Source organism: Rhipicephalus sanguineus, chromosome 1 (genome assembly GCF_013339695.2).
Source record: "Rhipicephalus sanguineus isolate Rsan-2018 chromosome 1, BIME_Rsan_1.4, whole genome shotgun sequence".
NCBI classification, from domain to species: domain Eukaryota; kingdom Metazoa; phylum Arthropoda; class Arachnida; order Ixodida; family Ixodidae; genus Rhipicephalus; species Rhipicephalus sanguineus.
The window spans coordinates 70,959,732-70,974,755 of record NC_051176.1 but is presented as its reverse complement, the minus strand read 5'-3'; positions in this window follow the sequence as shown (position 1 = coordinate 70,974,755).

The following is a 15,024-nucleotide window of genomic DNA, read 5'->3' as shown; positions in this document are numbered from 1 at the left end:
GAAAATTTTCTCGCCAGGTGCTGATATTTCATTCAAAGATAACTGTCATAGGAATATTGCGCGTTTATTCTGCCGATTGTATTTCTTCATTCAGAAAAATGCCGCGACTTTCTCAATGACAGCCAGTGACACGTGTTTCGAGTTGTATCCATCCGCGTTTGAGCTGTACCCTACGCGACTCACACAAGCGGGCCACCGGGAACGGGGTAAACTGGATTCCCACTGCCGCCGCAGCCTCCACTTAGTGACGTGAGCACTTTGAATGCGGAGAGCACTCCGGCCTTAGAGTCTAGAAGGTGTTGGTTGACCCACTTAGTCGTACCTGGACGGGATAAGACCAGACTGGTGAGAGGGTCTGCACGGCGTCGCAGAGACGACACTGCAGGTGCGCGGAACGCTATTGTTTCTCCCCTCCATCCCGCTCAAAAATGTTGCTCTCAATCGCTGAAAGGCGTGGGAGAACGGCGACTGGCGTCGGCGGTCGGGGCCGGCAAGGCAATTGCACAACAGTGCATAGGTGGCGAACCGTCTATGCCACTTTGACAATAGTTGTTTTGTTAAATCGGAGTAAACCTTGTATAATCATGAATTCAACCACCTTTTGGAACATTTTTGTGCCTAAATGTCGCATGTATCCTGCACTTGCCAGAACGAAACGTCCCTGGCCAGCTGTCAAAAATGACCACCCCCTTTTTCTGCCCTCCACTAGCTGGATAATATCCTTTCATGTTCAAGATGTCCCCGCCGCAACTGCGTAGTGACAATACCGTCTCTATACCTTAGTGCCAAGCTTCCGGCTAGTCAACAATGGTTACTCATTCGCGGTAGCACGGCTCATCGTGGGGGAGCAAAGCCCGTTAATCAGCGTGTCGCTGCGTCGCAAAATGGCAATCCACGGCGCTACGCCTCTGTTTGCAGGGCATTTCTGACGGTCTTGCGCTGCGTAGCCAGTTACAGGGACGCCATGGGCGCAGCGAGGACAGCCAGTCAAATCAGCAGTGTTCGCACCTAAGTGGCTTTTCGACCGTGAAAATAAATTCTAGAAAAAATCCAGGATGACTTCAGGCACAGGTGGCTGTTTTGGTAAGCGGTATAGACCTCGAGAGTTGGTATGGTGGCGCTGCTGCTCTCGCCCTCTGTCGGAACAGTGGCGCATTGTTAGGATTGTCGCCTACGGGCCCGTCTGCATGTTTCAAGGCGGTGGCGACGGTTGCGGCGGCCGCTGTTCTCCAAGAACGGCAACCGTAGTTTTTTTTTTTTTCTGCGTATATAAGTACGCTGTGCTAACCTATGTTTATGTTTTTCTTCCTGTCTGAAAAACCTCTCAAACTACAGCCGTTTAAAGCTGTAGCCGAAAAACCAGCGTGCAGCGACTCTTGTTAACGTAAGCATTCAACGAAACTTAGTCTTCTTTTCGCCTCAAGCCAATCGAGAAAGACAGACCCACCTCAGTCCTTTTCGCTGAAAAACGAATTGCGAGCGCTACTAAAAAACGGAGAAAAAGAGAAAACACAACTGCTTGCGCCGGAAACAAGTTCTGTTCCGTCCCTTGGGAAGAGTAGACCCTTCCCCCCCACACACAAACACGCTCACAACAGTCACAACGCATACACACACACACACTTTTACAGACAGTGAGACTGCAAGCGCCCATCAGTTCGTCAGTGGTTGTCGTCTGCTAGGAAAGCGCATCGCCAGCCATGGCCGCCAGCCCGCGCGTGAACGTGAGGACAAGAAGCGACGATCCTGTGTTGTTCTGCGGTTACGGTAGGATTGAAATTGCAATAACATGTATTTCAAAATGAGTTGTACGAAGTGCACGCGAGTGGTCAGTGTGTGGTCTGAAAGAAGAATTGATGTGCGCGATGGAATCTTCGGACCTTATTGGGAAATGCATAGTGCAATGGAAACCGTGGATTACGTCACACCAGTGGAGGTGAGCTTTTGATTTGTCAATGCTCTACGCGTGCTGAGCCATATCGAACTCTTTTCGTTCCCAACGAAGAAGACGCTGCAAATACGTGTCTGATTCTGCACCTGCTACCCCTGCTCGCCGTTCTGGCTGGCAAGAAATCACGCGTGAGAGCAGAAAGACGAAGACAGGCACATTGCCCCTCTAGGTGGCTGTTGTCAGCCTGCTATCTTCCTATTTCTTTGAGCCTTTTAAGTTTGTGAATACATTTAAAATAAATAATAAAAGGCAAAAAAGCGCAAGAGAGTGAGGACACTTATGGACGGAATTCGAGGCGCTGCTTACGCGCCGCACAGCTGCGGTAGAGTTCCCATGTGAAACTTTTGCTACTGCTTCTTACTGGTCCCAGTTCAACTGGCTTATCAGCCAATTCGCTGTTGGTGCTGGGACCAGTAGCTACTGGGACCAGTTGGTGCTGGGACCAGTTGCTAGTGGGACCAGTTGCTACTGGGACCAGTTACTACTGGGACCAGTTGGTGCTGGGACCAGTTGGTGCTGGGACCAGTTGCTAGTGGGACCAGTTGCTACTGGGACCAGTTACTACTGGAACCAGTTGCTACTGGGACCAGTTGCTACTGAGACCAGTTGCTACTGGCACCAGTTGTTGGTGCTGGGACTGACTGCTGCAGCAGCCGACTGGCCATAGGCCTCAAAAATACATTAGAGGCAATGTCCTGTTTGCCGTGTTTATTGGCCTTCGGTGCGACGCTTTGACTTCAGAATATCCTCAATTTTCTCAGTCAGGAGGCGGTTGATCTTTTCCACTGTTTGGCCGACGTCCTCCCCTGTTTTGGCACCCCAATGCTTCACCATGGCTGTGAAAAGTAACACCAAATGTAAAAGCACAATAATGACAGCCCTCACAATAAACTAAGCACAAGCTTGAATGGAAATATACAATTCACCGGATTTTTTGATAACTAAACTGCCGCCACATGTGTAAGTTACCAATACAAGCAACAGCTGGTGTTTTATCAGTTGTTACCTGCTACGACGGCACCTTCTTTGTTGTAAGTGGCTCCTTCGCCGCCTCTCCATGGCGTTTCTTGCTCGGCGCCACGGTTCCAGTCACACTCTTCGTGTCAAGAACTTCCCGACCCCAGACAAGCGTTGCCTTCTTGTTCCTCATGATTTTACTCGCTGCATCAGCGAGTATTACTATCCCCATGGCCAGGTGAAACTGCAAGGAAAAAGAAAATAACGTATACATGATTTATTCTTGCGCTTCGTATTACGAGAGAGGGACTACAGGACAAGTGGTACCCTGTCTTGTCGCAATCTCAAAGCGCAAGAAATCGTGACCTACCAATTAGCCCAATTCATCGCTCTGTTAAATAATGTATACAAATTCATATCAATGTAAGAAATAAAAAAGGAAGTGAAATAAGCATTAAGAGTAGGAAGCATCAACTTTCTGTTTAAGACATCAAGATGTGTCTGTTGGAATTGTGTTAATTGGCTAATAATTTGCATGAACTCACGGTGGCATCCGCCATGTAGGCAAAATCACGGGCTGCTTCTGCATTGCTGCCACTGTCTTCTGCAAAAAGAATTACACATACAAACACATATATCAGTGGCGTACCCAAGGGGGTGGTGTTAATGTTAATGTTGGTGGTGTTCAGTTGAAAATCCCACATCCACATGCAGCATCTTCGTTTGATCAGCACAGGGAATTGTGTCCCTGTTGTTGCTTTCATCGAAGTGAAGATTGGACACAAGTGTAAGCATACCACAGATGTGCAGCTCAGCCTGAGTTCCTTCCAGTTCAGTTACCTGCTGTTCTCCAGCTTCAACACTTTGCTTTGGTAAGCTTGGGATGGACTGGGCTGAAATGCATCAATTTTTGCAGGTCAAACATACATTGAAAGAAGTTAAAGAGGCAATCGCAAGAGCACCCAGACGTAGGCGGCTAGCCCTTTCGGCCCTGGCGGTGTCAATTGACACCATCACACAACAATTGCCCTAGCACCTCGGAAATGAAACCAAAACTGCCGATTCTTGGGGGACTACTACTTCAATCATCCCCACTGCGATTGACACCAAAATATTGATATGCTTGCGGAGCTGGGAGCCGCAGAGAAGAAGAAGCTTGACCGAAGTCATGGGTGACGCCGAGGCGGGTCAGCTCAGGCGGGTGAGCGCCATTTTCGGATCGACGTACCGAAGCTGTTTCAATGAGTACCACATTGAAAAATGAGACGTGGTTCACATTTTGTGTACTCCAGTGAATAGCGGGAAAAAAGATGTCATTTTTCTCATTTCGCAACCGCTGAGCCCTGATGACCTAATTTGATGTCATGTCTGTAAATCCATTAATACTTGCACCACTGGCTCAGTTTTTCGTTTGTGGTCTTCTGAGGCCACAACTATTAGGAAAACACGCACAAAAAAGTTCCCCGACCAAAATAAAAAATCCAGGGCTGAAAGGGCTAGTAGATAGAAACGCTCAAAGTGTCAGTAGTGCGCTAAGAAATGTTTTGCACTTAATAACAAAAGAGCAAATTTTTGCCACTGCTGGGACCATCTGTGGGTGTCTCTCTTCCACTATAAGTCTGTGGCAGTCTGTTTTCCACTATAAGAAAGATAGTTATAGGATAAGCACTGCTGCACTCAAGCTTCGCTACTGAATGAATTTAGAAGTCAAATGCCAGACTTACATTAAAAAACTTGCTCATAAGGCATCTTTCAAGCCTTGTTACTCTCTCCCTGAGGAAATCATGCTCCTCTTTTATTTCCGCAGGTTTTGATCTCCACATCATCTTCTCCGTCATTTCTTTCAGTTCGCTGCGAGCACACAGAGTCCGAGTTACTGTCGGAGCTCTCTGACACCACGTGGGCAGCATGGCTCTGTTTGCGCTGAAGCAAACAATAGGCAAACAACTATACTGGTAATGACGTCATCATAAAAAAATCACAGCATATCCACGGAGTGAATGATGATGAGTGGGCGAAGCTGCGGAGGTTCATCGGTAAACCGTGAATCTTCCGTGAATTCTGCCCAGTACATCATCACCGACGTGAGATCGGGCGCGTTTATACTAAAGGTTCGATGAGTTATGACGACTTGCAGCTCACTTTAATTTTACATGTACGCTGTGAATTTTCATTGTTTAGAAAACCATTGCTTTAAAAAACATCTGGCGTCTTTTCGTTTTGCTTTAGATGTCTGGCGTTCTTTCGTTTTGCTTTTACAAAACATCTGGCGTCTTTCGTTGGTTTATTTCATCAATCAACGGCGTTTTGAACAAAATTTTTATTGTTTAATCACGCACAGGAGAAATCTCACCAGGCACTACCTTGGAGGTAAACAATGGCTGCTAATGGGAATGAGAGACAGAAGAAGTCGGCTTTTAGCTAACACTTACACTTCTACTTCTACTAACGTTTCCTACTGGAACATGCCAATGGCTGCTAATGGGGAATGAGAGACAGAAGAATTCGGCTTTTAGTTAACGCGCACGCTGCGAATTTTTTATTGTTCAACAACGCACAGGAAAAATCTCCCACCGGCACCACCTTGGAGGTCAAGATCTGGTACTAGCGTTACTACTGGTTACGCACTACTACTACTACTACGACTACGAGGGACGAACGGGTGCCGCCTTAAGGAGCTTCGCCCCTAAAAATTTAAACCAAAGAGTTAGCTTACATCTCATGCCAACTTACGCATTTTCTACTGCCACCTTTAGTCTTCCCCGTCGGACGCTGGGCCTTCTCTACGCTGTTATGCGCATCGTCAAGTGTGTTGGCTAATATTTTGTGATACAGGGCCCCTTTTTCACTTTCTCTGTTCTGCTTTTGCTTCTGTGATATGCATGTAAAGAATTTGAAAACATTGAAATTCAAATTAGATACACAATTCTGTAGCAAAATGTGCACATCACTGCAATGACATAGATATTCTGAAATTTGTTTTGCTGTACTGCAGACATACACTAACATTTTTTAAAGACTATAGTCTTTCTTGGGGAACTTAAACGCAGGAATTTTGGTCTGTCTTTCTATTTGTCGGCACGTCACTCGATTCAGCCACCCGGCAAAAGTTGAACCACTTGCTTACCGCCCACCCATCGTGAACTGGTACGGCTGTTCCTACTTGTGAACGTTGTCGATCAAAAAGTAAATATTACGCATATCTGAGGCGCAACATCATTAGGTAAGTATTAGGTGGTGTGTTCCTTTAGTAGAAAATACATAGGTACGCAATTTTAAAGACCCTACTTTCTTAAGCTGCGCTGAAACTTGTCTTCCTCCGTGCCCTCTGCACAAGCTCATGTTGTGTTTCGGTTTCGGTTCAGTATTGCATTGTACGAATGACAGGGCCAAAGACTATCGTCTTTCGACGACATTTGCAGCGAAGCACGCAGATACGCGGCCAATTTTTCCGCTTTCTTTTTTAAATGCGAAGCATTTCTTAGCGAACTTCTGCGATTTTGAGCGTATCTATCTGTTTAACTATCTACCTAGCCGCCTACGACTTTCAGCTATCCTTGTCGTTTCGTAATCGTATGTATACCAAAATTGGTGTGGCATAACATGACCTTATTACGAACATAAATAACAGGTCATGACATGAAAATCATCACATGAATGTGATGAACAGCATGATTTACATTCCACGGCCTTGGCGTTCTTGCGGCCGTTCCTTTAATTTCATTTATACCAAAATTGGCATGGCGTGACAAGAGTTCATGACGAACATAATGAAAGGTCCTAATGTGCAAATCACGACACGCGTGTCATGTGCAGCATGATTTACATGACATGGTCTCGGGGCGCTCGCGGCCGTTTAAATGAATGAATATATAAGAAAACTGGTATGACGAGACATTTCTGTATGACGAACATAACTGACACGTGGTAACATGAAAATCATGACATGCAGGCCATGTACGCCATGATTTACATGCCACGCTCATGGCGCACTCGCGGCCGTTTCGCTAGATTGATATACACCAAAATTGATATTGTGAGATGTGACTGTATGAAGAACATGAATAACAGGTGGTAACATGAAAACCATGACATGCATGTCATGTATGTTATGAATTACATGCCACGCTCATGGTGCATTCGTGGCCGTTTCGCTTGCTTGATATACACCAAAATTGGTATTGCGCAATGTGGCTGTACAAAGAACATGAATAACAGGTGGTAAGATGAAAACCATGACATGCATGTCACGTATGCCGTGATTTACATGCCGCGCTCATGGTGCATTCGCGGCCGTTTCGCTAGCTTGATATACACCAAAAACTGGTCGCGACTGTATGACGAACGCATATGAAAGGTGGTAACATGAAAATCATGACATGGAACTCATGTACGACATGATTTACATCCCACGCTCATGGTACATTCGCGGCCGATTCGCTAACTTGATATACATCAAAATTGGTATTGCGTGACAAGACTGTATGACGAACGCAAATGACAGGTGGTAACACGAAAACCATGACATGCAAGTCATGTACGACATGATTTACATGCCACGCTCATGATTAATTCGCGGCCGTTTCGCTAGCTTGATATACACCAAAATTTGTATTGCGCGACGCGGCTGCATGACGAACGTAAATGAGAGGTGGTAACATGAAAATCACGACACGCAAGTCATGTACGACATGATTTACATGCCTCGCTCGTAGTGCGCTCGCGGCCGTTTGGCTGGCTTGATAACACCGAAATTGGTATTGCGCGACGTGACTGTATGACAAACATAAATGACAGTTGGTAACTTGAAAATCATGATATGCATATCATTTACGGCATGATTTATATGCCACACTCATTGTCCGATCGCGGCCGTTTCGCTCGCTTGATGTACACAAAAACTGGTATTGCGCGATGTGACTTTATCATGAACATAAGTGACAGGTGGTAACATGAAGACCATGATATGCATGTCATGTATGGCATGATTTACGTGCCATGCTCATGGTGCACTCGCGGCCATTTCGCTCGTTTGCTATACACGAAAATTAGTATTGCGCGATGTGACTGCATGACGGGCATAAATGACAGGTCTTAACATGCGAATCATGTTATGCATCTCATGTACGGTATGATTTACATGACACCGTCATGGTGCGCTTCCGGCCGTTTTGTTAACTGGATATATACTAAAATTGGTATGGCATGACACGAGTGCGTGATGAACATAAATGACAGGTCATGCATATACATTTCAATGGCATGGTATATATCAGATTGTGCATGCATGCGTGCATGGCAAACATGCGATATATGGTGAACTAGATGCCATGGCATGAATGGTTTCATTTGGCTCAAAGACAAACCAGGCGATGTATGCAGCTCTTTGCTGGCTGCTTCGCATTACATCGATTCCCACAGTGAAAGGGACCTGCCCAATTTTTTATGTGCCGGCTCCCCTTCATCCGAGCTGCCACTCTGATTTCGCTGGATCTTTGGGGCTGGCACTCTTTTGCTCTCCATGCGCTCTTGCGCTTCAGCTTCACTTCCTGAAGAACCCAGAGAGAGTAATAGTAAAGAACAATTTATTTACTGGTTAGTTGGTGCATATCTACAACTTTAAAGCACAATAGATACATCAAAAGAAATGTGCAAGTATGAGACACTGCTATAAACTGATGTTGCATTACTGTCACATTTGCAGAAAAGCAGACGAGAAGTGCATATGCAATCATAGCAGACAAATCGCGAGAAAAATTTATTCAACAGACATTAATCTAAAGAAAGAAATGCTTGAGTAGTGCAAAGCTTAGATCGGTAAGAAACATAGACACAATCTGATCTTAGTATTGTTCCGGCAGCCACGAGTACTTTTGAATTCCTAAAGAGGAGCATCTTGGGCTTGTTGGTACATAATAAGTGGAATAGCATAGACAAAAGCCAGGCCTAGTGGGCGCCAGTACGTTTTTAAATGCGAAGCATTTTTTAGCGAACCTTTGGCACTTTGAGCGTCTATCTACGTATCTATCTATCTATCTCTCTAGCAGCCTACGTCTGGGTGCTCTCATGACCGCCTCCTTAACTTGGTGTAGACCAAAATTGGCATGGGCGGGTAAGAGGTTTGACGAATATGACTGTTGGGTCATGACATAACGTGAAAATCCTGTCGCGTACGTCGTCAAACCCTTTCCTCCAGACACGTGTGGCATATACCCGTTTACCACGGGCCGCGGTGTACGGGTACGCGCCACAGGTGATTGACAGTTTATATCTACCCAGGAACGGCGAGAACAGACAATGGTAAGTAAATGCGAGAACATTAGGAAAAACCGACATCGGCAGCGTTGAATCGACGAATGTAAAGAATGAAAATTCGGATGCCAGCAGTAATCGAAACCAAGCATTCTGCGTTTCAATCGGGTATTCTACCACAGAGCCACGCCAGGTCTATAAACTGGTTTGGAAAAACAGCCTACGCAGCTGTAATGTAGGTGCAACGTCAATTGTGCTCGTGCTGCCGGCTATCTAATTTTGCAAGAAAGCAATAAACACTACACGATAGTCTTACGATGGGCACTCCTACGATACAGGCGTCATATCAGATTAACGCCTGTGGTTCCAGTGTTGGCTCCGCTTTTATAGCAGTTTAATAAACATTACAGTTGCATTCCTGTGATCCAGCAAGCTATATTGAAGTATTGCTCGATCCCGAGGAATACATCAACGAAAGTTACGTATGATATTAACATCATCGTACCGTAAAGTTCACTTAGTCCGCCAGAACGACGCAGTGCCATCTTCATTTCTTGCGAGGCTGGGCGATGGCCTCATGCTGACCGAGGATGGTGCCTGATTGACAGACAGCCGCTTTGTAGACTAGGCCATGTAGGTCACATATGCCCAGATAGCCTACGAATACGACAAGCGCCATCCACTGATGTGTGTCTACCTAGCACTATCCAGGCCTACCAGCCTCGACGGCCTATACCTCATCAACGCGAACGGTGACTTCAGGTTGCGACATGTCGCCAGCTCTATCGACAAACAATTTGTCGACGAAATGACCGAGCCATCCACGATTTTCAACAGCTGTACTGTACCTCATACTTCACTACACATGGACCCCTCGTCATTGCGATCACGACCGAATCAAATAAGTCATGACCAGCTGGTGGTGCTCACTGACCGCGGTGATGATGACCTTGTTCAAGAACTGTCAAGAACTTCCACACATGCACTCGGGTTCGTGAAACGTGCGTGCGTTCTCCATCATAAAGCACAAGTATAGGCACTACATATAAGCTTACCGCTTTTGGTGTTGGTAATACCCACGTTGCCGTTGGCAGCGTTGCCCAATTGTAAACAACTGGTTATATAACACATATGCGGCTCTTCAACCTAAATGTGTGCGTATAAAATTTATACAAATTTTTAGCGTCATTTTGTAACGTTTCACTCAGTAAAAAAATTGGCCGCGTATCTGCTTGCATGGCTGCAAATGTCGTCGAAAGACGATAGTCTTGTACCGGCCGTACCACACGAGTTCTCCTCCTCTATGTTGAACCGCCGCATCTGGCTCGTAGCGTCGCATCTTCAGCGCAGCCTAAGAAACACTAGCATTTTCAGCGCAGCCTAAGAAACATTAGGGTCTTTAGAATTACTTATCTATGTATTTTCTAGTAAAAGAACACACCACCTAATACTTACGTATTGATGTTGCGCCTCAGATATGCGTAATAGTTGCTTTTTGATCATTAATGTTCACAAGTATGAACGGCCGTACCAGTTCATGATGGCTGGGCGTTCGGAAAGTGGTTAAACTTTGGCCGGGTGGCTGAATCGGGTGACAGACAGACAAACAAAAAGACAGAGAGACCAAAATTTCTGCCTTTAAGTTCCCCAAGAAAGACTATCGTCTTTAAAATACGCCACTGTCCCCGTCCTGCCGCATGCTTCGCATAACATCGACTCCCACGGTACGTGGGATCTGCCGAATTTTTTTCTTCTTTGCGTTAAAATGTGGCACCTCTATGTTCAACTGCTCAAGACATAAGACGCGCACTATTATGGAATCCAAAGCACGCACCTGCCAACATTATAATCTGGGCGTTGTAGAATCCAGTGTCTTCATCATCCAACGGGTCGCGCCAGAATGCAGTATTGGTAGCGCGTTTATCGAAGTCAGAGTCGTTTGCGGGCCTGAAATCTTTGATGTCTGTGACCGGAATGACGTGACGTTTCTCGTCAAAATCATGTAAAAATCTAACCACCGCAAACATCTTGACGACGGAACAAAAACCGCAAGATATTGGCAATGTAGGCGCGATCGAAGCACAACGACGTTAGGCACATGGGCACACAAAGCTCAACTGGATTGGCTAGGATTGGATTGACGCGCTTAACAATAGTGATCATACTGGGACCCCAAGTTATTTAACACAACTGCTAGGAAAACTTTATAGGTGGATGTAAAATATTTACATGCCAATAAAATAAATGAAGATGATTGGTGATACGTTTTAACAGAGCTATCCGCTTTTGCCAAATGTGGACAGGTCTTTTTCGTAATCACAATCCAACGCGACGTGCGTTTGCACGAGGCACCGATGACAACCGAAGCGGCATCAATGCTGTGCCGGCTCCAGATGTGCCTTGTGGAGACGACGACTATGTGGAAAGCGGTATTGCCGCTGAAAAATGCCGCAAGACGACAACTCTGTACCTGAGACTAACGATGAACATTCGGCTCAAGACTTGCTGTTAATGGTACTGAACTTTGCGCTGGAGTTCAGCTTGTCTTGGAAGGCTGTTGAAGCTCTGCAGAGGCTGATTGTGCATATACTTGACAGGCACGACGTTCCGACATCAAAGTGCATGCTGCGAACGAGCTACCACCACAGTTGAGGTGCAAAAACATTATAGTAAGTGCGTTGTGGTACGGCCAGTCGCATCCATGACTTTACTTCTTGAAAGCTTTGTACAGCAAATTAGAGACATCAATGCCAACCAAGGTGTGACTTGGACGGCTGGCAGCAGAACAGTGTGTTCGCAGGTGAGTAAAAACCCCATTTTAGTCATTACTCCACACCTGGGGTTAGCTAGTGTCAGGCCCAGATGAGTACTGTTTGAAGCATATCTTAATTGCGTATGCCCAAATGAAGAAAATATGACATCTAAAATGTGGTAAATTAATTGGCTGCTTTAATACAAACTTAAATGTTCTACTGACAGGGCTTTAAAAACTGTGCATTAAAAATAGAATGAGGAATACGGGTAGATTGGGCAACACGTGTGGCAAAGGAAGGAGTCACACACATGGTGCTGAACTTGCAACTGGGACGAATGTATTGTTTTGACAATGAGCATGCGCACTTGCTTTTTGCTTAAAAACTAACGTGCCATTTTTTCAATAAACCCAGGTGCAAATTCAGCGCCGTGTGTGTCATTTCTTCATTTGTCCCATGTGCTCAGCACTATGTTATATCTATCATAAAAATAGTATGTCTGTTTTAAGATGAAAACAATAGAACAACTTAAGTAAAGTGCACTGAGGGCACTGCATGGTTTTAACTACATATCTGCTTGTTGCAGCTGTACTGCGTCAGCGGTTGTCCTGATTCTCCGGCCCGAGCAGCACTGCAAAATTTCATGCAGTATAATGGCTATTATGGCTGTGGATAGTGCCTACATCAAGGGAAGACCGTGGATGGCGAGTAGAGCTTGTGACAAATTTTGCTGTTTTATGGACACTTCAACATTCAAGCACAGTTTTCACATTTTTGTGGCCAAGTTCTAATGACCTTCTAGCAAACAATTTATGCATATATATGGGCAGGTTAAATGTTCATTTGCAAGCAATAACTGTATTGTTTCTAAAATTTTGTTTATTTGGAAAAATGCTGCCTTTTGAGCCACCATGATAATAATTCACATCTTAACGTTATATGGGAAAATCCTGTGCTGCTTAGAATCTACAATGAAGAGGTTTTGGGATGTTGAGTAGTAACTGCATCCACTGCGCACTGGCTGTGGCATTTTACTGCCAAGCATGATGTAGCAGAATTAATTCTAGGTTGCAGTGGCTGCATTCTGACAAGAACAGCAAGTGAAAATGCCCATGCTTTTTATGCATTTATTTAAGGTAGGTTTTCAGAATCTGTCCGAGGCATTTATTACAGAAAACCATTCTTAAACCTTAGTTGTTAGCATATAATGAACTGGACAGACAGTTTTTTTTCATGTTTTTTTGTATTTTTTCTTGCTTTGCCAAACAGGAACTGTCAAGTACCCACTGGATCTGACAGTCAAGCATGAAATAAATGCAGAAAAGACTAAAAAAACACATGGAGAAGGCATCTATTCTACACCAAGTATAAAAAGGTGTGAAAGGCCCAGCACCTCTCGTTAACCTACCATACTTCTATGTTATTTGGGGTTTCACCCCAGATGACATGCATTGTGTACTTTTAGGTGTAGCACGGCATTTCACAGAGCTGTGGCTGTCTGCTGTGAATGAGCCATATTACGTTGGCTCGCCATAAGTTTTATCTGACATTGACGAGCGCCTTTGTGCAACTAAGCCCCATCAATCTGTGTCACGTCTACCTCGCTCTCTTTCAGTGCGAAAATATTGGAAGGCTAGTGATTGGCAGAAGTGGCTGTTATACGTTTCGCTACCATGCCTTGAGGGGCTTTTGCCGGCACAGTTTTTCAAGCATTTTTCGCTTCTCGTACAAGGCATTGCACTGTTACTGCAAGACACAGTGAGCACAGCTGAAATTACTGCTAGTACGAACTGCCTTGCACGGTTTGTTGTTGATGTGCAGTTCTTATATGGCGAGAAGCGCATGACGTACAATGTCCATCAGCTGATACACATTTCGAAAAGTGTGGTACAGCAAGGTACCCTCTGGACACACTCGTGCTTTAGCTTTGAGTCGAACATTGGTCACCTTAAAGAACTAGTACTATTGTGTCTCTTCTTTCGTGTCCTTTGTAAAAGTTGTGCGCTTCCTACCAAAATGGATCCATGCCAATTGGCCTGATATAAATTTTGTTTATTAGTATTATCAGCTGAGGGTGTGCCAATTCAAATAGTGGAAGGCATCTTGATGGAAGCAGCTACAAAAGCATATGTGCGCAAGCAAGTCCACGCACTCTAAGTTTCTTGGTAAAGCCTGGCCTCTCGAGCACTGGAGCTGTTACCCTTGTTAGCAAGCTACAAGAAGTATCTCAACCACAGCTTGGCTTTGTTAAAAATCAGCTTGACAACATCATCTGTGGGCCTGTTGTAGAGCATGACATAGTAATTGTAGTTGGGACCATGTTCCACAGCGAACAATACACAAGACCGAGCAAAGCGGACAGCACTGCCCTTGTGGCTTGGCAAGGAGAACGCCTAAAAATCACGCACATTGTTTCAAAGATGTTACAAACTCTGTAAGAATATTTATTTTTTCACATAGGTTCTATTCTGAGTGTGCCTGTAATACAAGTCATGTATTTGAATGCCAAAGAGTAAATCAGTTAATTTTAGCAGAACTGCCAACAAATGTTACTCCTTGCACCTATGTAGAGTGTGGCAGAAAAATATTTTTTGTAAGGCTGGCACAGGAAACACTGTTGGCAAACTAAATTGGCAGCCATTCATGTGTGTCGAAATTCTACACCATTTTTAAGCTGAAATAATAGCGAGGTTTTAAGGAGCACATACACTTCTTACGCAGTTTTTCTTTAAGGGACCCCTGACAACAAATTTGTAAACTCAAGATGCTTGTGTTTTTTTATAGTCCTGCATGCGTGGGCACTTCTGAACGATTATAAGTAACGAATGTTGCCTTTAAGATGTTTTAATTTGGTTTTACAGAATGAATGAGTGCTCATCTGAGTTTTCAGTACCTCGCGTCAGTGCCACTATATAGGGAAGGGAAGGCATCGTTGCCTTCACCCAAAAGAGAGGTTGAACAATATTTTGCTTCAATAAAACTCTGCCATGTTTTGTTTTCTATGTGGGCCTCTATTTAAGAGGTTGTGGACAAATTCTCTCAAATGCAATGTAGTTGTAGAATTTTGTAGCATCCTTTCTTTGATCATTTAGTGATTTCATTTGTTTGAAT